At 42.3% G+C, this 23,834-nt stretch overlaps 1 long non-coding RNA gene across 1 annotated transcript in view; it reads right to left on the reverse strand.

Moving 5' to 3' along the window:
- Nucleotides 1–13,843: 13,843 nt before the first annotated feature.
- LOC131821597 (uncharacterized) overlaps nucleotides 13,844–23,834 on the reverse strand; it is a 92,714-nt gene continuing 82,723 nt past the window's right edge. Inside the window, exon 5 of the long non-coding RNA XR_009349948.1 lies at nucleotides 13,844–14,264. This is a non-coding gene — a long non-coding RNA (uncharacterized LOC131821597). The remainder of the gene's footprint in view (nucleotides 14,265–23,834) is intronic.

Genomic DNA, 23,834 nt, shown 5'->3' on the forward strand with positions numbered 1-23,834 from the left:
GCGTCTCAACAGCCATTCCAGGGGCACCTGGATGGAGCCAGGTGTGACCTGTATGAAGGCCTCCTACCTACCCTAGAGATCAGCACCGTGAGCCCTTTGCTAAGAGTAGTGAAGACAATCATTTGGGGACTAGCGGGGGTCGAAATCACGATGCAGTTCTCAGCACACAAGCTAAGAAGTTACCTGGCACACTTGCTCTGTACCACTTTGCATGGTTCATTCCTTTCGTGGAACCCTTTTAAACTGGCTGCACAGGTCATGAAGCGTTGCAGGACCAGTCTGGGACAACTGTCCAATGTAAGCAGGCACAGAGCAATCACTCTCTGCAGGGCAGTGGGAAATGCCCTCCAGGTGGCTGAAGGCAGGTGCTGCCAGCAGAAGGCATGGGAGTCGCAATGCAAGCCCTCAGGAGCTTTGCACAAATGGAAGCAAAGTGTCAACCAAGGACATAACATGCCCCATGAAAATATACATCCAGCTCCTCCCCATCCACTGTATCCGTCACATCACTGCCAAGGAGATCTTCAAAACTGGGGTTCCCGGTCCTCAACAATCAGCAGAAGACTCCCACCGCCTGTAGAATAAAGCTGCATTCTGCATGGAACTTGCAGCCTTCCTCCACGAGGTCCAACCACGTCACCACCGGTTCTCTTGCACAATCCTCCCCCAACGTACACACACACCACGCCCGGTCTCCAAAGCCATCTGGCCATCATCGGGCCTCCAACTCTTGCCATAGTTCGCACATCTGCCTCCACCATGTTATTTCTAGGTTGGCCTTCCGTGTTGCCCGGAGACCTCTCCAAACTGGCAAATGCGTCTCAGCCTTCACAGACAGCTTGGGACCCCACTTCTTCCAAGAAGCTGATCTTGATCCTTCCTTCCTTTGGCCCCTTTTACCTCTCTTTTAGTATCTGTCATCTACTTGTGCGCTGGCCCTTTTGCCTTCCAGCTACTATGAATTCCCCAAAGGTGGAGACGGAGCCTTTTCTACTCCACGTTCTCCCAAACCCTACATGAGTGGTCTGCACAAAGTAACCCTCTAGAAGTACCCGCTGGGTGCACACACCTACACACACAACTCACAGATGTGGGCATGTGTGAGTGTGTGTTACATGAGTGCCTAACTCTAAGACCCAGGTAGGCTTTGGCCATTGTGGGAGAGACTGGACTAGGTTTGGAGCCAGGTGGAACTCAGCTAGGAAGACTGCATGAAGAAGGGATTTTGAGCAGATTTCCTTGTTTTATAGGAAATAATCTGTTCTTCAAGAAAAAAAATAAATAAATAAAGCCCATTCCAAACCCAGAGGAGCTAGCATGTGTATAGGCTAGAGGGCAAGAATCGAGGAGTCATGTGAAAGCTGGTCTGCCGGAATGCCAATTGTTCCCTGAGATGTTAAACACATTTGAGGAGAATGAAAGAAGATTTTTAAAACATCCTCTTCTCTTTACCTTTCTTTTCCCCATGAAGGCAGCGTAACAGAAGGAATCAGGGTTTGGGAGCTGAGTGACCTATTCATAAAGCCCACTGTAACTGTTCACAGGTGTGACACAACTTGTTTAATTTCTGCAAGCCTCAGTTTTCTTATGTGCCAAATGGGAGCAATACCTTAGAGTGCGGATTCAATGATGCAGAGAATTGCCTCGAACGCTACACACGGGCAGACAACACTTACCTACATGTTACTCTACTGTGTCATAACTTAAACACAAAGAAGAATTTTACTCCAGGGGTTCCTGGAAGGCTCAGCTGGTTAGCAACCAATTCTTTGCAGATCATGGTTGTGGTCTCAGGGCTGTGAGATGGAGCCCCATGCTGGGCACCACACTGGGCTGCAGCCTCCTTAAGATTCTCTCTCTCTCTCTCTCTGTCCCTCCCGTCTCCCCTCTCTCTTCTTCTCTTAAAAAAAATAAATTTAGGGGCGCCTGGGTGGCTCAGTGGGTTAAGACCTCTGCCTTCGGCTCAGGTCATGATCTCAGGGTCCTGGGATCGAGCCCCACATCAGGCTCTCTGCTCAGTAGGGAGCCTTCTTCCTCCTCTCTCTCTGCATGTCTCTCTGCCTACTTGTGATCTCTGTCTGTCAAATAAATAAAATCTTTAAAAAAAATAATAAAATAAATTTAACTCCAACTCAAAGCAAATCTCAACAATACCTGTACTTATTAAAGGAAACTCCTTTACTATCTTAAATGTCTCTCTCCTTTCATGAACTCTGTTTCCTAAAGTGGTGGCTATGATGGGTGCATTAGGGGGGCTTAGTTGGTAGAGTGTCTGACTCTTAATTTTGGCTCTGGTCATAATGTCAGGGTCCTGGGATGAAGCTCCACATTGGGCCCAGCGCTTGGCTCAAAGTCCACTTGAGAATCTCTCCCTCTGCCCTTCCCCCAAGTCGCGCCTGGGTGTGTGCTCATTCACTCTCTCTCTCTCTCTAAAATAAGTAAAAAACCTTTTGGGGTGCCGGGTGGCTCAGCCGTTTAAGCATCTGACTTCAGCTCATGATCCCAGCAGCCTGGCATCAAGCCCTATGTCAGGCTCCCTGCTCAGCTGTAAGCCTCCTTCCCTCCCCTTCCCCTTCCGCCTAGCTCGTGCTCTCTTTCACTCTCTCTCTCAAATAAATAAACAAAATCTTTAATAAATAAATAATATTTTTAAAAAGTGGTGGCTATGAGCTTCAAGGACTGTGAACCCAGCTTGTAATTTATAGGTGTTAACTCAGGCTGACCTTGAGGCAAAAAAAAAAATTTTAAATTAGCTCAAAGAGGTCTGGGTGCCTGGGTGGCTCAGTGGGTTAAAGCATCTGCCTTCAGCTCAGGTCATGTCCCAGGGTGTTGGGATCGAGCCCCATATCGGGCTCTCTGCACAGCAGGGAGCCTGCTTCCTCCTCTCTCTCTGCCTGTTTCTCTGCCTACTTGTGATCTCCGTCTGTCAAATAAATAAAATCTTTTAAAATAAAATAAAAGTAGTGGTCACAGTGGGCCTAGTGACTCAAATGCAAAGAACAGAGCATGGGAAGGGAAGACACTGTAACTTTATGGTGCAGAAGGCTGGCAAGTTCCGTCCTCAACCAGTGAACGAGGCCAGCATCAGTCATGATGGTGCAATGCGGACGTCATGGACCTCCGAGGGTTCCCCGCCCCTCCCATAATGGGATGGGAACAGCCCTTCTCTGCGGTGTAAAGGCAGGAGAGCTAAAGAAATACAGAACACCAGGCTTCAAGTGGTTCATGTGTGAACAAATGAAGTGATCATTTGGACAGTGGTAGAGTTAACCTCTACCTTCTGACCAGACATGGTGCAGAGAAACAGTCCAGACAAGGCTGTTTGGGGCCCTTACAGAGAACATCTGCATAGGCAGGAGGGCTGTCCTATCCCCTGGAGGATACTGAGCAGCATCTCCACCCACGAGATGCCAACAGCAACCCCACAGCATGAGACAACCAAAAATGCCCCCAGACACTGCCAAACGTCCCCTGGGGTAGGAGGAAGGGGCACATCTGTCTCTGTGCCTCACACTTTTTACCTGGTTAAGAAACCCTCATAAGAAAACTGACCTGCCTAACCATCAAAGTCAACGTCATGGAAAACAGACAACTAAAAACAAGATGGAGGTGGGGAGACCAGTGTAGATAACACGAAAACCAAACGCATTCTGGACACATGACGAGCCATCACTTCCTCAGTGTAAAACAGACTTCTCTCACAGATGTTCTACTCATTAGCTCATTAGAACAGCTCCTACGTTTTCAGGGATATACCAATCCCTGAAGTTACCCCGAAGATGCAGCTTCTGAATCTGCAGGTCTGGGTGGGGCCTGAGTATTCACACTGCTAATGGGATCTGCCTCCTCAAACCACACGTGGCCCACACCTAGAGTAGGGCTCACTGGAGGAAGCAAAGTCTACTGATAGAGGAACAGAGAATCAGAATTCTCTTCTTCATAAAATGGTGCTTACCAACTGGCTTTTATTTGTTTAACATACATAAGTTCAATGGTTGCTGATCTATCTGCTGTGGGTTTATTATTTAAAAATATACATATTTAAGGGCACCAAGGTGACTCAGCCATTTAAGTGTCTGCCTTCAGCTCAGGTCATGGCAGAGTGCTGGGCTCTGATCCCGCTTAGGGCTCCCTGCTCAGCGGGAAGCCTGCTTCTCCGTCTCCTGCTCCCCCTGCGTGTGCTCTCTAGCTCTCCGTCAAATAAATGAAATCTTTTTTTAAAAAATAAATTAACAGGGGCGCCTGGGTGGCTCAGTGGGTTAAGCCGCTGCCTTCGGCTCAGGTCATGATCTCAGGGTCCTGGGATCGAGTCCCACATCGGGCTCTCTGCTCAGCGGGGAGCCTGCTTCTCTCTCTCTCTCTCTCTCTCTCTCTCTGCCAGCCTCTCTACCTACCTGTAATCTCTCTGTCAAATAAATAAATAAAATCTTTAAATTAATTAATTAATTAATTAACGAATAAATAAAAGTTAAAATAAATAAATAAATACTTGAGACTAGAAGTGCCTGACTGTTCATCTACCATGACTGATGCTTCTTTCTTTCTTTTTAAGGAAATGAGAATAGCACACTTATTACCTACAGCAAGTAAGCTCCGATCTTTAAATTCAACTTAATCAACTGCATCAGTATTTAAAGTTAAAATACTTGGGAGCGCTTGGGTGGCTCAGTGGGTTAAAGCCTCTGCCATCGGCTCAGGTCATGATCCCAGGGTCCTGGGATCAAGTCCCACATCAGGCTCCCTTGGGAGCCTGCTTCCTCTCCTCTCTCTGCCTGCCTCTCTGCCTATTTGTGATCTCTGTCAAATAAGTAAATAAAATCTTTAAAAATAAATAAAGTTAAAATATTTGGAAAGTGTGATGAAAGTGTCAAAATAGTTTCCACAAAACACCAAATTTTTCTAAGTTCTTTCTTTTCAAATATCTTCTGCATTAAAGAAAATGTGGCGGAAACGCAAAATAAAATGAAGGCACAGCACAATCGTTTAAACTGACCTGCTACTGACCTTTTTAAATATTTTATTCCAGACCTTTTCCACCTGCAGAAGGTGGTTGTTTCTGCCATATAAAGTAGGGTATCCTTTTTCCCTGACCTACTAGCAGGAGTCCTGCTCTACCGTATCGGAAACATCACAAACATGTCAACAACCCGACGACGGTCCATAATCACACGTAGCATGCCACCCTCCGACGCGCGAGGGCGCGGACACGGAGTGCTCCTCAAACACTGCCCACAGACAACGTGATCAGCCACACCCCTCTTCGGTGTGTTGATCACAGCTTCACGAAACTCTGAAATGACTGGAATGCATTCCTCCTCCTCACCCCGAATGATCTGGCCTGGAGCACCTGGAGTGGTTCTAGCTGTCAACATGCTGACGGGCCTGCGATGTTCACGATGCCCATCCGCTATGCAGACGAGCGAGGTGCACCCTGTCCATAAGGGAATGGGCCAGTCAGTCCTTGTCTGCACTCTGGCTCTCTCTGGTCAGCCGGTGGGTTTGCTGCCCCCTCTGACTCTCAAAGTTGGGAGGGATCTCCATACCCAGCCAGCAGAAGTATGTGTAGTGCCCATAATTTAACTGAGTAGTTTCCTCACCACATACCACTTTTGATACAGCATCTTTGGGTTTTTCCCTCAATCTCCTCCTCACCCCCTACCACCAGACAGTCTGCTCTCTGTGAATCCCCCAGATGTTCATCTTCACACCAACACCTGAAACTAGGTTCTCCAAGACAATGCAGTTTTGTTAATAAGCAGCATATTTTAAAAACAAAACAAAACAACAACCAAAAAAAAAAAAAAAAATCAGCAGTGAAACAGAAAACTGAACCAGCTCTGACATTCAGACCGTGCTGCTGACTCTAGGCCAGGGCTAGTGGAGGAAAAGGGAAGAAAGGCACTTTCTGCACTCAACAGATTTTCAAGACCAAAACCCATACCCTGAAGCGAACCATGCAAGTGTATGTGAAGAAGGACCTGCTTACAGGACTTGACAGAGAGCCATGGGGGTCATTTGTTCCTTTACTTACTTTGAGGAACACTGCACAAAATACCAGGGCAGACTTCAGAAAGGTTGATTCTAAGTTTGGGTGTTTAAAAAGGATAGGATTTGGGTAGCCCAAGGAGAAAGAGGGGAACATTCAGGAAATAATAAATCCTCACCTTTCATTTCTGTTCCTTGCCTGAATTATCTGGAATTGGACCACACTGGGTGGTTCTACCTACCTGATATAAAATGTATCTATGAGTCAAATACAAATAAATGCACAGATACCCATCACTCCACTGCTTTTCTTTGCTGAATGAATCGGTTTTCTTCATTTTTAAAACTGATGGAAATGAATTTCCACATAAAGAGGGCAATCCCAGGTCTCCTGGACAAGGTGTCCAAAGTGCCAATAATCAAGCCTGTTTCTCAATGGCCCAGGGAAGGAGGGACCACCTGCCCCAGGATCACCTGGGGAGCTTGTTATGCGTGTGGATTCCTGGATGCCATCCCAGACCTGGTGAATGTGAATCTTGGGCAGGGGCCAGAGAATATGCATGTTTAACGAGCTCCCTTGGGGATTCTTGTGCTGAAGGGAAGGACTACAGGTTTCAGTGTCTGGAGATGAGATCAACAACTATGGTGCCGGGTGTCATAAAATGCACCTCAAGGTTCCAGAGCAAGCAGAAATTGCCCGTGGGTCTTTAAAGAAAGCCTTGAGTTAAAGGAGTATTTGTAAGATCTCTACTAGGGTCTGCCAACAGTGTATCTGCTGTTTGACAGATGCAATAATCCCTTTTTGATGTGCTTCATAAGAAAAGGCTGAGGGAAGGAAAACAGGGCATGGGGAGGCCAGAACGGCACTCAAGCCAGCCATCTGCAGAGAATACAATAAGGAGTTTTCCACTGCCATCTTCACAGCTTGGTCCTGCCGGGAAAGTCCTCTGCTGAGTGCTCCACTGTCCTTGGGCTGGTGACAAGGGACACGCTGGTGGGATGGCCTGCTCATTAGCAGGCTGTTTCCTAGGAGGAGAACACCAGTGAAGTAGCTGAGAGGACTTTTTTTTTTTTTTTTTTTTGAGAAATTATTTATTTGTCAGAGACAGCCAGAGAAGGAACATAAGCAGGGGGAGTGGGTGAGAGAGAAGCAGGATTCCCACTGAGCAGGAAGCCCAATGCGGGGCTCAATCTCAGGACTCTGGGATCATGACCCGAGCCAAAGGCAGACGTTTAACAACTGAGCCACCCAGGAGCCCCAAGAGCACTGTCTTACAGCAATCCCATGAAGCAGTCCGTGAAGGTGCTGAGATGAGAAACCCAGCCTGGTGGCTTCTTTGTGGGAGGCAGAAGGTGCTGATGCTGAAAGGCTACATCAGAAGTATCGGGCTTCTTTGCTCTCCTCCGGAAAGGAGCTTCTCAGAGGAATTACATTAGGAACATACGTTGCAAGATAACTTCCACTTGCAGGGTCTGTTTCTGAAGACCATTCTGTGGAAGGTGTGGAAAAATTCAAAAGGAGCCCCTGTTCATTTTCTCACAGGTCAAACTGTTAAAGGGCGGTGACGTCCCATGGTCTCCTCTGCAGCTGCCTGTCCTTCTCCGCCTGTTGTAAGGACACTCTCCCTGGGTGTAAGGCCTGCCCTTATCCTGCATGATTTCACCTGGATCTTGACCTTAATACCTGAAAGTACATTTGCAAAGAGACTGTTTCCAGATAAAGTCACATTCTGAGGTTCCAGGTGGACATGAATTTGGGGGGGGGGGGGGTCACTATTCAACCACTACAGAAGGGATGGGTGTTTGTGAAATAATTCACTACATATAAGGAAAACTTCCTGAGTTTAGGTATGACCAGTTTCTTCTTTAAATGTTTGGAAGAATTCACCAGCACACTTACCCGGCCCTGGAGTTTTCTTTGCGCGAACATTTTTAGTTATGGATTTCATCTCTTTAAAACACAGTACAATTCAAATTTCCTATTTCCATGTTTTCTCAGAAATTCATCCTTTCCATCTAAATATGGACATACATTGGCAAAAGGTGGTTTTCTTTTTAATGCCCAGCATGGGTGGAGTTCTCTCCTCTTTTCCATCGCTGAACTTGGTTTCTGTTATCTCCTTTTCTTTTCCTGATCAGTCTTTCCAGGGATCTATAAATCTTAGGAGTGCTTTCAAAGAGCAAGCTTCCAGCTCTTGGATCCTGCTTGTCCCTGCCTCACGGCACGTCTGACTCATACCTGAGACTTCCCTTGTCCCCACACAACTTACCTTCCCTCTAAGATTCTGGAGAGAACCCCTGAGTGAGCATTTTCTTTCCAGATGCTTCTTCAGCAGAGGTGGACAGTTTGGAACTTTGTTGTAGCATTTTATGTATTTATTTAGTTATAAAAACTTAAATGTATATAAACTAATGATAAATATATGACATTTACTTTAGATCTTTCTTCATATAATTATATAATTAAAATCAAACTAAAAATTATACTATATAAATCACATTACATATATATCACATATGTATATGTAAATATATATATTATGCATACAATATTATTATAAATCTATCTGTAAATCTTACTATAATATAATCATATAATTATTTAAAATATAAAAATTATGTTAATTTAAATTATATATAAATTTGCATACATATTTTATATTTATTACTATTTAGCATATAAATTATTCATATAAATTTATGTATTGTGCAAATTTACATGTCTGTATTAATTTAAATATATTGATTTTTATACTGTTATGATCCTTTATATAAAGATTAACATAACCTATGCTGGATTACTGTCATGCCTTTTCTGCTGGTTTTAAAAAAATAAAACATTTTTTCATGGGCTATAGGCACTAGGCTTCCCATACTGGGAAGTCTGTGCCACCTCCCAAGAGTGTTAGGAAAGTATGACACTATGTTTCCAGGAGGTGAAATAAGTGGTTATTCTGCCGTTGAGGAGAGGAGACATCATAAACTCAGCAGCACAGCGTGCGAGGCCCTGTGGGAGCTCGGTAAATGTTTAATGATGATCCCTGACGTTATTTATCTCCATGCACTTTTATGTGGCTCACTTTGAGATGCATTATATTCCCAAATCCAAGGAAATTAACAGAATTTCTGTAAGAGTTCAGGTACACATATCACCAACAGGTAAGTGGGGGAAAACCCCAGGGAATTCTGTCCTTCTCTGCCCCAGGAAAGTGCAGATGGTGCAGCTTGGCTTTGCCTAGCCAGCAATCACCCGCCTCCTAGGAGCTCCTGACACTATGGGCTCAGGACTCTCTCTGCACCGTCTACACTCAGGAGCAAACCTGGGCGATTTTACTCTTGTATTTCTGTACTGATGTATGGAATCCAATAAAAAATGTGAAATGGTGTGAAAAAAGTCCTCAATGGATGATGACGTTCATTGCAAATGATTTATCACTGGCAAGAAACTGACTGATCTTCATCAGATGGGAACATAGTATTTGCAGGGCACTTTCTTACAGAGAAAGGTAAGGAAATGCAGGGGCAAGGGTGGGCTCTGAAATGAACATGAAGTCCTTCTACCACAAATATCTGTCCTTCATGTAGGTTTGGGAGAATAATTTCATATGATCAAAAAGAGAGAGAGAGAGAGAGAAAAGACCATGCCTTGGTTTTATGACAGAATTGTTTTTTTTATTCTCCCAAATTGAAAATACTCAAATTTTTAGGAGAGCTAGCACATTTGAAACAAGAAAGAAGAAGGCGGGACTGAAGTGGCAGATTCCTGATATCCCTAATTATAGATGGGAGGAAGAGTAGTTGTTCACTTACCTGAATAAAACCAGCAACAACAATAAAACCACAATGAGCCTACACTATTCCCGCCATTACCTACTCTTCATTTCAAATGAGAAAATGACAGAATTTTCCATTAAAGGTCACGGTTTTGCAGCATCATTCCTCATAGAGTACGATGCCCATTGGTGGAAGATTTTGGAACTGTGGTTACAACCTGACCTGTAATTTCTTTGTTCATCGTTAACTACAATGTTGTCAGCCCCGTGCTGACTTATCCTGGGACAGAAAAAGTTACTCTTGGTTTCCATGATGGTTTATTTCTCACTCATAAAATGTTCTAGAGGCAGTCTTGTCCAGATGACTTGGGCCACCTACCAATCTATGGCTTGGCCTTCTTCAGCACATGGCTTCTGGAGTTGCCATGCTTATCAAGACCAAACAAGCAGGCAAGGTCATAGGAGATCTTCATGGGTGGGTCCCATGTACAAGACTTCTACTCACATTCCAATGACTGGTCCTCAGTTATGTGATCACAGCCAACTGCAAGGGAGGCTGGGAAACGGAGTTCCCAGAAAGAAGACGACAGTGATCAGCTAGCTAGTTGTTGCTACACCCAAGGTTGACTGGCAAAATGCCTTCTAAGCAAGAGGAAATAACAAAAAGCAACACACTAAGTGGATCTTCCACCATGCATTTGGAAAAAAAAATATATTTAACTCTCCTCTGTCCATGTCACTGGTAAATTACAGTTCTTTGTGGTGACCATTTGAGCAATCATGAGGTCTACTTTAGACTCATTTCTCAAATGAGCCAAACAGAGGAGAGATCATCAGAAATACGTAGAAAGCATAAATCAACATAGAGCTCACTTTGAAATTTTCAAAACAAAAATTCAAACTCTGCAAACAAATAATGCAACTGCATATTTCTATGAAGAAGGAAAAAAATCCTGAATCTGACTTCACAACAAACTCACAAGTTAACACAAAATGCACTGCAAATGAAAGAGCTAAAACTATTCAATTTCTAGAACAGAGAAGAAAAAAAATCTTTGGGAAACTGAATAAGGTGAGGATTTCTAAAGACAATGAAAGGCAAAATTATTTTCTAAAATTTTAAAATTGACAGTGTCGAGGTTAAATTTTTTTTGCTCTTTGAAAAACACAGGTAAGGGGCCCCAGGGTGGCTCAGTTAGTTCAACCTCTGACTCTTGGTTTCAGCTCAGGGTTGTGATATCGAGCCCTACATCGGGGGGGCTAGGAGCTGGGCATGGGGCATCCTTAAGATTCTCTCCCTCCCTCCCCTGTCGCTGCTCTCCCGAACTCATGCTTGCTCTCTCCCTCTCAGAAAACAAAACAAAATAAGAAGTGAAAGACACAGTTAAGAAAATGAAAAGGAAATTTTAGACTAAGAAGTTCTTTGCAAAACATATCTGACTTACATCCAGAATATAAATGTAACTCTTACACTCAATAATGGGAAGACAATCCCATTTTTAATGGGCAAAATATTGGAATAGGTATCTCAAAAGACAAGGTATAAAAACAAGCAATATGAATATGAAAAGATGCTCAAAATCATGACTCATCAGGACAATCCACATTAGAAGTTCTTACATACTTACTGGGATTGCTAAAGTTACAGACTGCCAATAACATGTACTGAGCAAATGCAGAGCAAGGGGACCTCTCCTACACTGCTGGCAGAATTGCAACGTGGCTCTTACAAAGTTAAATACACAGTTATCACATGACCCAGTCATTGTACTGCTAGTTATTTAAACGAAGTAAAAGACCTGAATGGGAATTATCATAGTGGTTTTATCCGCAATCTCTAAAACATCAAAACAAACCAAATTATTATTCAACAGGTAGATAAACAAATGGTGACACACATCTGTAAAACTGAATGCTTTTCAGGTATGAAAAGGAAAGGACCACTGACACGTGAAAAAATATGAGCATTATGCTAAGTGAAAAAGCCAGATGCAAAAGCCTCATACTATGTCCTTCCAACTATATGACATTTTAGAAAAGGCCAAACTGTGCACAGAAGGACTCCACAAGTGGTTTAATGCTCTGCTGTGGCTATCTTTAAGCTCTGGAAAAAAGGGCTCCACATTATCACTGTGCACTGCACCGCGCAAGTGATGTAACTGGTCCTGCTTGGCTTGGCCAATGCAGTGTTTTTTTAAAATATGAGCAAATATAGATAGTTCTCACACATAGGTATTTCCAACGGGCCTGAGCGTTCCCAATTTTTTTTTTAAGATTTTATTTATTTATTTGACAGAAATCACAAGTAGGCAGAGAGGCAGGCAGAGAGAGAGAGAGAGGAGGAAGCAGGCTCCCTGCTGAGCAGAGAGCCCGATGCGGGGCTCGATCCCAGGACCTTGGGATCGTGACCTGAGCTGAAGGCAGAGGCTTTAACCCACTGAGCCACCCAGGTGCCCCTCCCAATTTTTTTACACCCAGAGCTACTTGAAACATTAACATCAATTACTGCCTGACCCCAGAAGACATTTGAGTTTTCCAAACTTGCAAAAGCATGTTGGCCAGCGGCTCTCAGAAACCACTAAAAACAAAAACAAAAAATAAAGACATACATGTAAGGAAGAATGGGTTAGCCAAATTTACACTCACTCCCCTTCACTCTCTATTTCAGTGGGTTGAACTACAACCACATGTGCCAAGGCTTCCGGGAGATGTGAAAAGCTCAGCTTGTCATCCCCCAGGATAAGTCCAAGTGTTCCAAAGACCCACTGAAATTTTTGCTTTCTGTCTGGAGTTGTGTTGGCACTCACCCACAAAGGCCCCGGTGTGGTATGCTGAGAGAGAAAAATGTAGTCTCCTATGCGGGAGAATCTTACGGCTGTTGGCTTCCGAAAATGTGTCTTGTGGTAAATGGCTTCTTCATACCCCCACTAAGTCTCTGGCTCCCTTTTCTGGACATTTTATATATAAGGTGACCACCAGTCCCAATACCTCTAGAATCCCTGCAGTCAGCACAGGTTCGTGAAATAAAAAGAAACCATGTTGTTAATTCCAAAGAACAATCAACACCTGGAAGAAACAAATCATTCTCAGTGCTGGGAAAAAATGCCTTCGCTATATTTGACAACAAAATGGAAGGGTTCATATTCAAATTGGCAGAGCTAACTTCCTGCTGAAAGCCACAGAGTGATCCCCAGAGTGACATACATTCCTGTCAGTGAGAAGTGCCACTGACAATGGTATAAATGAGTTTCCATTAGAGCCAATGATGGAAGCCATCAGGAAGTAGAACTGCACTGCCAATTGCTTAAACACAGCTCCAAAGGCAATTTTTAGTGCTTGAGGAGAGGAGTGCTTTTTCATCAGGTGAGCGTTTTTGAACTGATGCCAAGATTGATGCAGCAATTTCAGTGGTAAATTCTGATAGCATTTCCAAATTACCTGATGTTGTTAGCCATTCATTCTCTGCAGCCCTGCCCCTCCGCATCAGAAGGCACTTCACAAGCACAAACTCATTACTCCACCCCACACGACTGGGAGGTAGGTGGGTGGGAAGTTGTTATTTTCCTTGTTTCACAGATTTCTAAAGAATGTGAGGGTGCAACGGGTTGACATGTGTTTTATTTTTGAAATCACAGAGTTGCTATAGCGCCATCTCCACGGATGAGGGGAGAGGAGTTATAACTGAACATATTTCCATTCAAGGCTCATCTCCTCATTCTTCAGATTCACGGCAATTCAAGTCACACAGACAGCATTTTATAGTCCCCAGAAGACGGGTGAGCAGACCTGTCGGCCTCTGAAGACTGGCACCAGCAGACCTCGAAACCACGGCAAGGGCAAAAATTATACGTATTCTTTATGCCTTTAAGGAAAAATGTGTGTGAGAAATGGACAGAAATAAAGATTTCCCTATGTTCCAGTTGGTATAGAGCAAACCTGGAATAATCTAAGAAGGTTAGACAGCACTGCATTATACAGCAGAAGGCAGATGGTAAGGTCCAAGTCTATTATTAGAATGAGTGTGTATTCATATATGTGCACGCTCGTGTCCGTGTGCGTGTGAGTGCACATGCGCACGCGTCCTGGCAGCCATTTAAACTTACTCTGTTAGGGACTATCGAACTGATCCTTATTTCCCAAAACATCTTCTTCCAAATCATTAATTGGTATGATAAATGATTTTTCCTCAAAAGCATTCTTTTCACTAAATAAGTCATATCCTGTGTTCCAGTTACTCTGGTAGCATAAAAAACCATCCCAAATTTGTTCACCATCTGCAGTTTGAACAGGGGCTGGTGGAAACAGCTCATTTCTGCTCCTCCTGGTCTTCCCGGGGGGCGGGGGGAGGCGCAAAGGCTGAAGGCTGGCATCCTCTGAACGCTTACTCGTTTGTTTGCAGGGGCATGCTGACTACCGGCAGAGACCTCAGCTAGGACTCTTGGTTGCACAACTTAGCCATGACCTCTTCGTGTGGTGTGCGCTTCCTCACAATGTGGTGGCTGAGTTCTAAGAGTAACAGAAACAGAAATGGAACAGAGATGGCAGCCATGCTGGATGTTATGGGCTAGCCTAGAAAGTCACACGACAACATTTCTATCCCAGTCTATCTTTTTGAGGTGACTGGGTTCGGGAGAGAGGGAACAGATGCCACCTCCTGCTGAGGGACGAGAGTTCAGAAACAGAAACCTGGCTAGAATCCATGGTCTCCACCATGCTCACAGCGTGGTTATCTGAATGCAACATTCTATTGCATTTCCAAGATGCAAGTAGTTGGAGACAATTGTGGAGCCACCAAAAGAGAGAAACATCACCCAGAGCTCCCTCAGGACCCACACATCGTAAGACTAAAGCAGCCACACGTGGGGGAAAAAATGTTATTTTCTGTACAGCCACCCTCAGCATTAGTATAAGGCAGTGCAATCTCAAATTCACCAGAAAACTAAGCATGAACACAGATATTATCGTCTCACAGTACACATCCAATGTCTTTGTCCAAAGAAATTAAAATGAGACACTGCAGTTGATTTTACAAACCAGTATTTCCTTTCCTGCATGCTGGCACTAAAGCAGCGAAGAGTGATTTTTGATTTGTTATGTGCTAAATATTTTAATTACATTTTGAAGCAAGCAACATCCCAGAAAAGACAAATAGTCAAAGACAAAGGTAATTAATTCTTGAAGGTAACCATACTAATATATGCATTTTTCATAGTGGAAATTAATTATTCTCAAGACAACTTTCTTTTCCCTTGTAAATTAGGACATTTCTCCCCTAATTAGTTGAAATTGCCTGTAGGAGATTATCACCACCGAGCTATGGAATTTCCTTCAGCAGGTAATTCCAGTTATCAGAATGAGTTTAAAATAGAAAGCAGAGTCTTGGCTAGGTTTGTTTCTGCTCAGTGGGGTGTAGAATAAGAAATATAACTGTCTATGATTAGGTAGGGATTTGTACCCTGCAGTCATGTGTTCAGTGGAAGCATTCACTAGAATATCCTGGACAAGACAGCAATAGAAATGTGCTTTTCTCATCATACTACCACTCGTTACCATGCCAAAACAGTTTAGGCTAAGATTGAAGGGTCTCTTTTCTTGTGTGCTGAGATCGCAGGAAAGAATGAGCCATGTGTTCATTTGGCATGTTGCTCAGATAACATTTAATCTAGAGCTATCTACCAGGTCTTCCCTCTGCTCCTGAAGGCAAAGCATCACTTATCCTCCTTAAAAACCCCAGTAAGAGCAAAAGTATGAGTGAGATAGCTTCAGTCCATTTGTAGAAACCAAGCAGCTCTTGGTCAGCATTTTCTCAGCACTAATCATCACCTGTGGTGGACTCTGAAGCCCAGTGAGTTGCTAGTCAATTCAGACTTGGTTGATACAAGAGAAGGAGAAGGAAAAAATAAGGAAATGAGGGAAGCCAAGCCAGTTCATTGGCATCATACAACATCTGAGGGCAGGAACCACAAAGCCTTATGAAAGCAGATAGTAAGCAAAAAGTATGTTAGGATGAGTGTACATTCATATATATGTGCATGCATGCTTGTGTAGTCATGTATGTGTGTGCATGCAATACTAAAATTGGGCTATACCCAGCCCAATTCTCAGTGCATTACATCATAATAATAAATAAATGTCCCAAGAATTAACAAATAGTGAATTAATGTGTGTCACTTTTGTCTGATTTTTTTAGCAACTGTTTTGGAGTTTAATTATCCACTCATTCACCAACTATATACTAGGTGATTACAGACAGTCTCCAACTTACGATGGCTTGACATACCGATTTTTCTACTTCACAACAGTGCAAAAGAGATCCACATTCTGTAGAAACCATACTTGGAATTTTGAATTTGGATCTTTCCCCAAGCAAGCAATATGTGACACAATCCTCTCTTATAATGCTGGGTGGTGGCAGTGAGTTACAGCTCCAGTCAACCATGAGATCACAAGGGTAAACAACCAATACACCCACATACACTCTGTCTCCACACAGTCATTCTGTTTTTCACTTTCTGGACAGTATTCAATAAATTACCTGAAACAGTCAACACTTTATTATAAAATAGGCTTTGTGTTAGAAAACTTTGCTCAACTATAGCATAATGTAAATCTTCTGAGCATGTTTAAGGTAGGCTAGGCTAAGCTATGATGTTCAGTAGGTGAGGCATATTACCATTTTCAACTTATAATATTTTCAGCTTACAATGTGTTTATCAGGACATAACCCCATTGCAAGTTGAGGAAGATTTGTATACAATGATGAAGAGAGTGGGCATCATCCCTGCCTCATGGAACATAGATTTCAGCAGAATTACGTAGCTTCTACTCAAAGTTATTTATAGAAACAGAGATCAAGTGTATGAATATTTATTTCAAACCAATTGGCTGTAACTTGTGTTCAAGTTGCTTGACAGAATTTTCTCTCAAGTTGGTTTCAATGTAAAGACCTAGAGACTGCTGGAGTCAGTTCCAGTTTTAAAAATCTTTTATAGAATATCTATTTTTTTTTAAACAAGACATAATCTCTTACAAAGCAAAGAGCAGAATGCTGTAACACCTGCAGGCTGTCTTCCTACATCAATCCTGCTGCAGGATAATGGAAGAAAATGAAGCTTTCAGATCCAAGGCTTTCCTTGCTGGAGCTGTATGAAGTTAAATGAATGTGGATAAAACCAAAAGAAAAACTGTGTGCTGCATGATTCTGTTTATGTGGTTCAAGAACAGGTAACACTAACCAATGGTAATAGAAATTAGAACAATAGTTACCTGATGTTAGGGACATGACTGAGAAAAGGGCATGGAGGAATGTTCCAGGGTGCTGGAAATATTCCATAACATCATCTCAGGGGTGTTTACACAGATATAGACATAGGAAAAGCCACCTGGATAGTATACTTACAATCTGCATGTAAGTTACATCGTAGTGGAAAAAACAAAGCATATGGAATGAAGACAGACTCTATGCATTGACATCTCCAGGATATGCTACTGTTCCATGATAAAGCAAAGTGCAAAGTTATACGTATAGTATGTTATCCTTCATGTCTGAGACAAGGGGATTAAGAATATATTCACATATTTGTTCTTGGATGCAAAAGAACCATAGGTTAGATAAACAGAAATTAATGTGACTGGCTACCCACAGGGGGTTGGGGGGCATGGAAAAGGATGGGTGAGAGGAAATGGGGTAGAATGGATAGGGGGAAGCAACACCTCTCTGTATAGATCTTCTTATATAGTTTTGACTTTTAGAACTAGTTTAATGTTTCACATACTCAAAAAATTAATAAATAACTAAAATCAATCATGATAGTGGTGGTATTGGGGAAAGGAATCCAAAGTGGATGAAGCAGTACCAAATGAGCTTAACTGTATCACAAATAACGTAGCACACTGAAAAACGGAAAGAACGGACTTCAGTAAACTTGGAAAACAGTAGTGTGACTAAATGCTAGAAGACTGAAAAGACAAAAAGAAAGGTGCAGTTCAGTGCGACTAAATACCTGGTCTGACTCAGTTCAAGCCCAAGGCAGCCCCAGACTGGCCCAGTAACATGAGGGACCAAACCATACACATAAGACACAAAGAGAGCCATTACAGATGACTAGACTGAAGGCAAATGCTACTCAGCCACAGCAGTAGAGTGCATGCAACACATATAGAAGATACCTCTGAAGTGACAGGTTCTGCTAAACAGGGGACATTGCACTGCAGGGCACTATAGGACCTCTTCTTTAAAAGGCCACTACTATCAAGAACAGGACAGAGAGCTGACATTCCTAACAGAAAAACAGACACAGAGAGTTAGATAAAACAAGGAGACAAAGGAATATGTCCCAACTGAAAGAAGAGGCCAAAATCACACAAAGAGAGCTAAACAAAAGGGCGATAAGTAATATGTCTAATAGAGAATTTAAAGTAATGGTCCTAAAGATACTCACCGGACTTGAGAAAAGAGTGGAGGACACCAGTAAGATCTTCAACTAAGAGGCAGAAAACATAAAAGAGAACCAATCAGAGATGAAGAACTCAACTGAAATTTAAAATACACTAGATGGAATAAAGAGTAAACTGGAGGAAGCAGAACAGATCGGCAACCTGGAGTACAGAATAATGGAAAGCAATTGAGCAGAACAGGAAAAGGAAAAAATAATAATAAAAAAATGGAACTAGACTTAAAGAACTCAATGACACCATCAAGTGTAATGACATTCACATGATAAGGACCCCAGAAGGAGAAGAGAGGAGAAGGAGGCAGAAATTTTATTTGAAGAAGTAATAGCTGAAAAGATCCTGAATCTGGGGAAGAAAACAGAAATTCAGATATAAGAGGCACAGAGAGCCCCCAACAAAATCAACCCAAGGAGTTACACAGCAAGACACACAGTAATTAATGGGGAAAAGTAGTGATAGAGAACTTTTAAAACAGCATGAGGGGCACCTGTGTGGCTCAGTCAGTTAAGTGTCCAACTCTTGCTTTTGAATCAGGATCACAACCTTAGGCTTGTGAAACTGAGCCCCGAGTTGGACACTGCACTCAGCAAAAGCTGTGCTAAGAGGGAAGGTTACAGCAACACAGGTCTACCTCAAGATTTCGAGATGTACTATAAGGCTAGAGTCAATAATATAGTAAGGTACTAGCACAAAAACAGACACACAAATCAATGGAACAGAATAGGAAATCCAGAAATAAACCCATGATTATATGCTCAATCAGTCTCCAATAAAGGAGGCAAAAATATGCAATGGGAAAAAGATAATCTGTTCAACAAATGGTTTTCGGAAAACCACATGCAAAAGCTACATGCAAAAGAATGAAACTGGGGCGCCTGGGTGGCTCAGTGGGTTAAGCTTCTGCCTTTAGCTCAGGTCATGGTCCCAGGGTCCTGGGATCGATTCCCGCATTGGGCTCTCTGCTTGGTGGGGAGCCTGCTCCCCCCTCTCTTCTCTGTCTGTCTCTCTCCCTACTTGTGATCTCTCTGTCAAATACATAAATAAAATCTTAAAAAAAAAAAAAAAAAAGAATGAAACTGGATCTCTCTCTCACATCATACACAAATATAAACTCAAAATATTCTTAAAGCCCTAACTGTGAGACCTGGAGCCATTAAATCCTGGAAGAGAGCACAGGAAGTAATTTTTCTGTCATAGGCGTAGCAACAATTTTCTGGATATGTCTCCTGTGGCAAGGGCAAGAGAAGCAAAAATAAACTATTGGGACTACATCAAGATAAACAGCTTCTGCGCAAAGAAACAAGTAGCAAAACTGAAAGAAAACCTAGTCAGATGGGACAAGATATTTGCAAATGACATAACCAATAAAGGGCTAATATCCAAAATATATAAGGAACTGACACAACTCAACACCAAAAAACCCCACAAATAATCCAATTAAAAATGGGCAAGAAACATGAATATTTTTCCCAAGAAGACATACAGATGACTAAGGGACACATTAAAAGATGCTTAACATCACTCATCATTAGAGAGATGCACTTCAAAACCACAATGAGATACCACCTTATACCTGTCAGAATAGCTAAAATAAAAAATAAGAGAAACAACAAGTATTGGTGAGGATACGGAGAAGGGGAACACCCATGCGCTGCTGGTGGGAATGCAAACTGGTACAGCCACTCTGGTAAACACTAAGGAATTTCCTCAAAAACTTAAAAATAGAATTATCATACAATCCAGCAATTGCACTACTAAGTACTGATCCAAAGAAAACAAAACAAAACAAAACAAAAAACCCTATGTTTCCTGCAGCATTATTTACAATAGCCAAGTTACAGAAACAGCCCAAGTGTTCATCAAAAGATGAATGGGTCAAGAAGATGTGGTGTGTGTGTGTGTGTGTGTGTACAATTGAATATTACTCAGCCACAAAAATGAATTAAATCTTGTTATATGTAATAATATATGAACCTAGGAAACATAATGCTAAGTAAAACAAGTCAGAGAAACAAATACCATGATTTTACTTATATGTGGAATTTAAGAAATAATGACAACAAAAAAAAACAGAACAAAAAAAAAAAAAGAGAGAGAGAGAGAGAGTGAGTGAGAGAGAAACCAAAAAACCAGCCTCTTAACTACAGAGAACAAAACCAGAGGGGAGGTGGGTAGGAAGGTGTAGAGTATATTTATTTCAATGAGCACTGAGGAATGTACAGAATTCCTGGATCACTACAGTATACACGTGGAACTAACATAACACTGTATGTTAACTATACTGGAATTTCATTTTTAAGTTGTGGAGGCATGTCACACAGACACAGGAGCCTAGTTAAAAGATTTCCCAATGACCAAATGTGGGACAATTTCTGCAACAGCCACAGCCAAAAATATGGACAGTAATAAGTTAAAACTCACAGAATGAAATTATTATTTTTTTAAAGATTTTATTTATTTATTTGTCAGAGAGAGAGGGAGAGAGAGCAAGCACAGGCAGACAGAATGGCAGGCAGAGACAGAGGGAGAAGCAGGCTCCCTGCCGAACAAGGAGCTCGATGCGGGACTCGATCCCAAGACGCCGGGATCATGACCTGAGCCGAAGGCAGCTGCTTAACCAACTGAGCCACCCAGGCGTCCCTCACAGAATGAAATTATTAACCATGAATGCATTACTAATAGACCAAAGGGGGGAAAAACTATAGCTCTTCCTTATCAGAGTCCCAATTTAATAAATGAAGAAGGAATGAGGGAAATAGAAAATCACTATTTGCTTATACCATAGTAATACCTGTTCCAGAAGGAATAATCGATGAATGCTAAAATTAGTGGATTTTTTTAAATATAAGAAATAAGATATCTCAGAGTGTGTGGGCAGCTCAGTTAGTTAAGCCTCTGCCTTCAGCTCAGGTAATGATCTCAGGGTCCTGGGAACAAGCCCCACGCCAGGCTCTACTCAGCGGGGAATCTACTTCCCTCTCCCTCTGCTTCTCCCCCAGCTCCTGCTCGCTCTCTCTCTAATAAATAAAATATTTTTTTGAAGATTTTATTTATTTATTTGACAGAGATCGCTTCTTGGCCTTTTGGCTAAGATCAAGTGTATTTATTTGACAGAGAGAGAGCACAAGCATGGGAAGTGTAGCAGGCAAAGGGATCCAGTCATGTCCCACAAAAGGACATAAGTGGGAAAAGTACTGAAATATGAATAAACCCTGCGGGCTAGTTAACAGTAGTACACCATATGTAAACTCCTCCATTTTCATTATGGTGCTATGGCTATGTAAGATACCAACATTTCATAAAGCTAGGTGAAGGGATACGGGAACATTTTATACTAGTACTGAAACACTACTACAACTCCCAAATTATATGAAAATGAGAAGATAAAAAAATGCTTTTTCTCTAATGTACATGGTTAACAGTCTCTGGAGAGGCAAGTGCAATATTGGAAAGGACGGCACTTGCAGTGAGATCCTGGATCTGGTATTTATCTAGCCATGTGACTTCAAGGTAGTCGCGTACAGCGACTAACCCTGATTTAGACCTCCAGCTGTTGGGTATTCACCAGGATCTCCATTTTACAGATGGTTCAGCTGAGGCAGTGTATATACAGTGTTCACCACCCAACACATGGTATTATTACTACAAAGGATTGAGGAATGCGGTTATACAAGCGAACTCATAATTTACATTATTTTTGCAATAATTTCAATGATTTTATTAAGAACTTCCACACCCTCTGAGAATCCAGGGAAGAGCCAGGGATGCAGTGAGTGGAGAAGAAAAGGAAGATGACATACAGGGGAAGGTAGAAGGTCTTAAGAGAAAGAAGTAGGAGCTTAAAGAAGGATTTTCTCTTCACTGCAATAAAAGTTAATTTTCATTATCATAAACAATAAGCCACTGAACAAAAAATAATGTAAGAACTACGTTCCTTTTTTTTTTCCTTTTCAAACTGGGATTTTTCAAAAAATATATATCTTCACACAATGCAGTTAACAGAGTAATGGTTAATGTAAAAATTGGATTCTGCATGACATTTAATTACTGTTTCATCATTTCTAATCAATCACAGTAACTGATAATGATAAGGACAAATCAATGTCCCTGTAGAGGTCACCCAAAATGTAACCTCTTACCTGGTACTATTTGTAGAAACAAGAGTCATCCTGACCAGGGTAGAACTTAACTATCTGGAAGCAATTTTAGATCAACAGGTGACAGATGGCTAGGTAGGTGACAGATGGATGGATGCATGGATGGACAGACAGACAGATAGATCACCATTGCATGTATGTGTGCGTATTACTGTAAGAGTCATATAAAATTCTTGGGTAGAGTCATACCCAACTAATAAAAGTCTGACCTATCACCCTGATCAAAATTACTATATCAGAAACATTCATGCATTCATTCATGTAGTTACAAAGCATATCTTCATGTAAACACTCAGTGTGCACAGGTCTAAGAACAAGGAGCAAAACTAATTCCTGTTCCATCAAGGTTCCATTCTAGTGGAGAAGACCGAGAAAGAGATAAAAATACACATTAGAGCAAGTTGAAATGAGCACTATGAAAGAAAAGGAAGCACAGTAAAGGGAGAGAGCCTGCACAGAGAAGCTACCTGAGCTACAGTGGTCAGGAAAGTCCTCTTGGGAGAATAAAGGGCTGTGTGACTATCTGGGGGAAAGCGTTCCAAGTCAAGGGCACTGCAAGGGCAAAGGCTGGAGGAGTAGACTAAGCGTAGTGAGCCTGACCAACAAAGAGAAAGGCATGTTGCTTGCTCGCGTCGAGAGAAGAGTAGATGAGATAGTCAGTGGTCCCACCACTCTTCTAGCAAGCCAAGGGACGCCATATACATCACCAGGGGATGTGCACATGCATATCGTCACTGAAAGACTCAGATTAAATTCCTGGGTAGGCTTGCTCAGGAGAACCTGAACAAACCCATAGGTAGCCAGACTCCTCTGTTTTCTCTCTGGAGTCCACAGTTTCCTGAACCCCAAGGTAGCCCAGAAACAGGGGTGCACAGGGCTTAAGGAAGGAGAAGCTCTTGGTTTACTGAGACTCTCCAAGTGTAGCTTTTTTTTTTTTTTTTTTTTTTTTGCTTGCTCTGTATTTCTGGCTTTTTACATTTGACTTTCTTATGGTATTTTCAGACAACACAGCTCTGTTTGTGGAAAAGGTTCAGGGCCAGATAGAATGGAAAAATGTAGCTTGCTCTGTTTATTTATAGGCCCAGCTCTTTTAAGGCACTGATGCTCACAGATCTCCATCCATACCTGCAAGTGGCAAAGGGAAATGAGGTTGGAGCCAGGCCTACCTCCCGAAGCGTCCAAAATGTATTTAAAGCTATTTTGGAGCCAAGGACATTTTCCTGAATTCGTTCCAAGCTAGAATGAAGATGCTGACACATGATATTTTTGCAAAATATGCAGGTTCAGAAACGGACAGACTTAACACGGATGTCACTTATGAAGAGCCACTTGGTGAATCTTTGTTGCACAAAGCCGCCACCTACAAGCCAAAAACAATAGCGTAAAGAGTAATAATGAAACAAAGCTGGCGTGGAAGCTCTCTTGAAGAAGGCCAATTTTTAGTTCGATAGCAGTGACTCTTGGA

This window comes from Mustela lutreola, chromosome X, assembly GCF_030435805.1.
Source record: "Mustela lutreola isolate mMusLut2 chromosome X, mMusLut2.pri, whole genome shotgun sequence".
Classification (NCBI taxonomy): Eukaryota; Metazoa; Chordata; class Mammalia; order Carnivora; family Mustelidae; genus Mustela; species Mustela lutreola.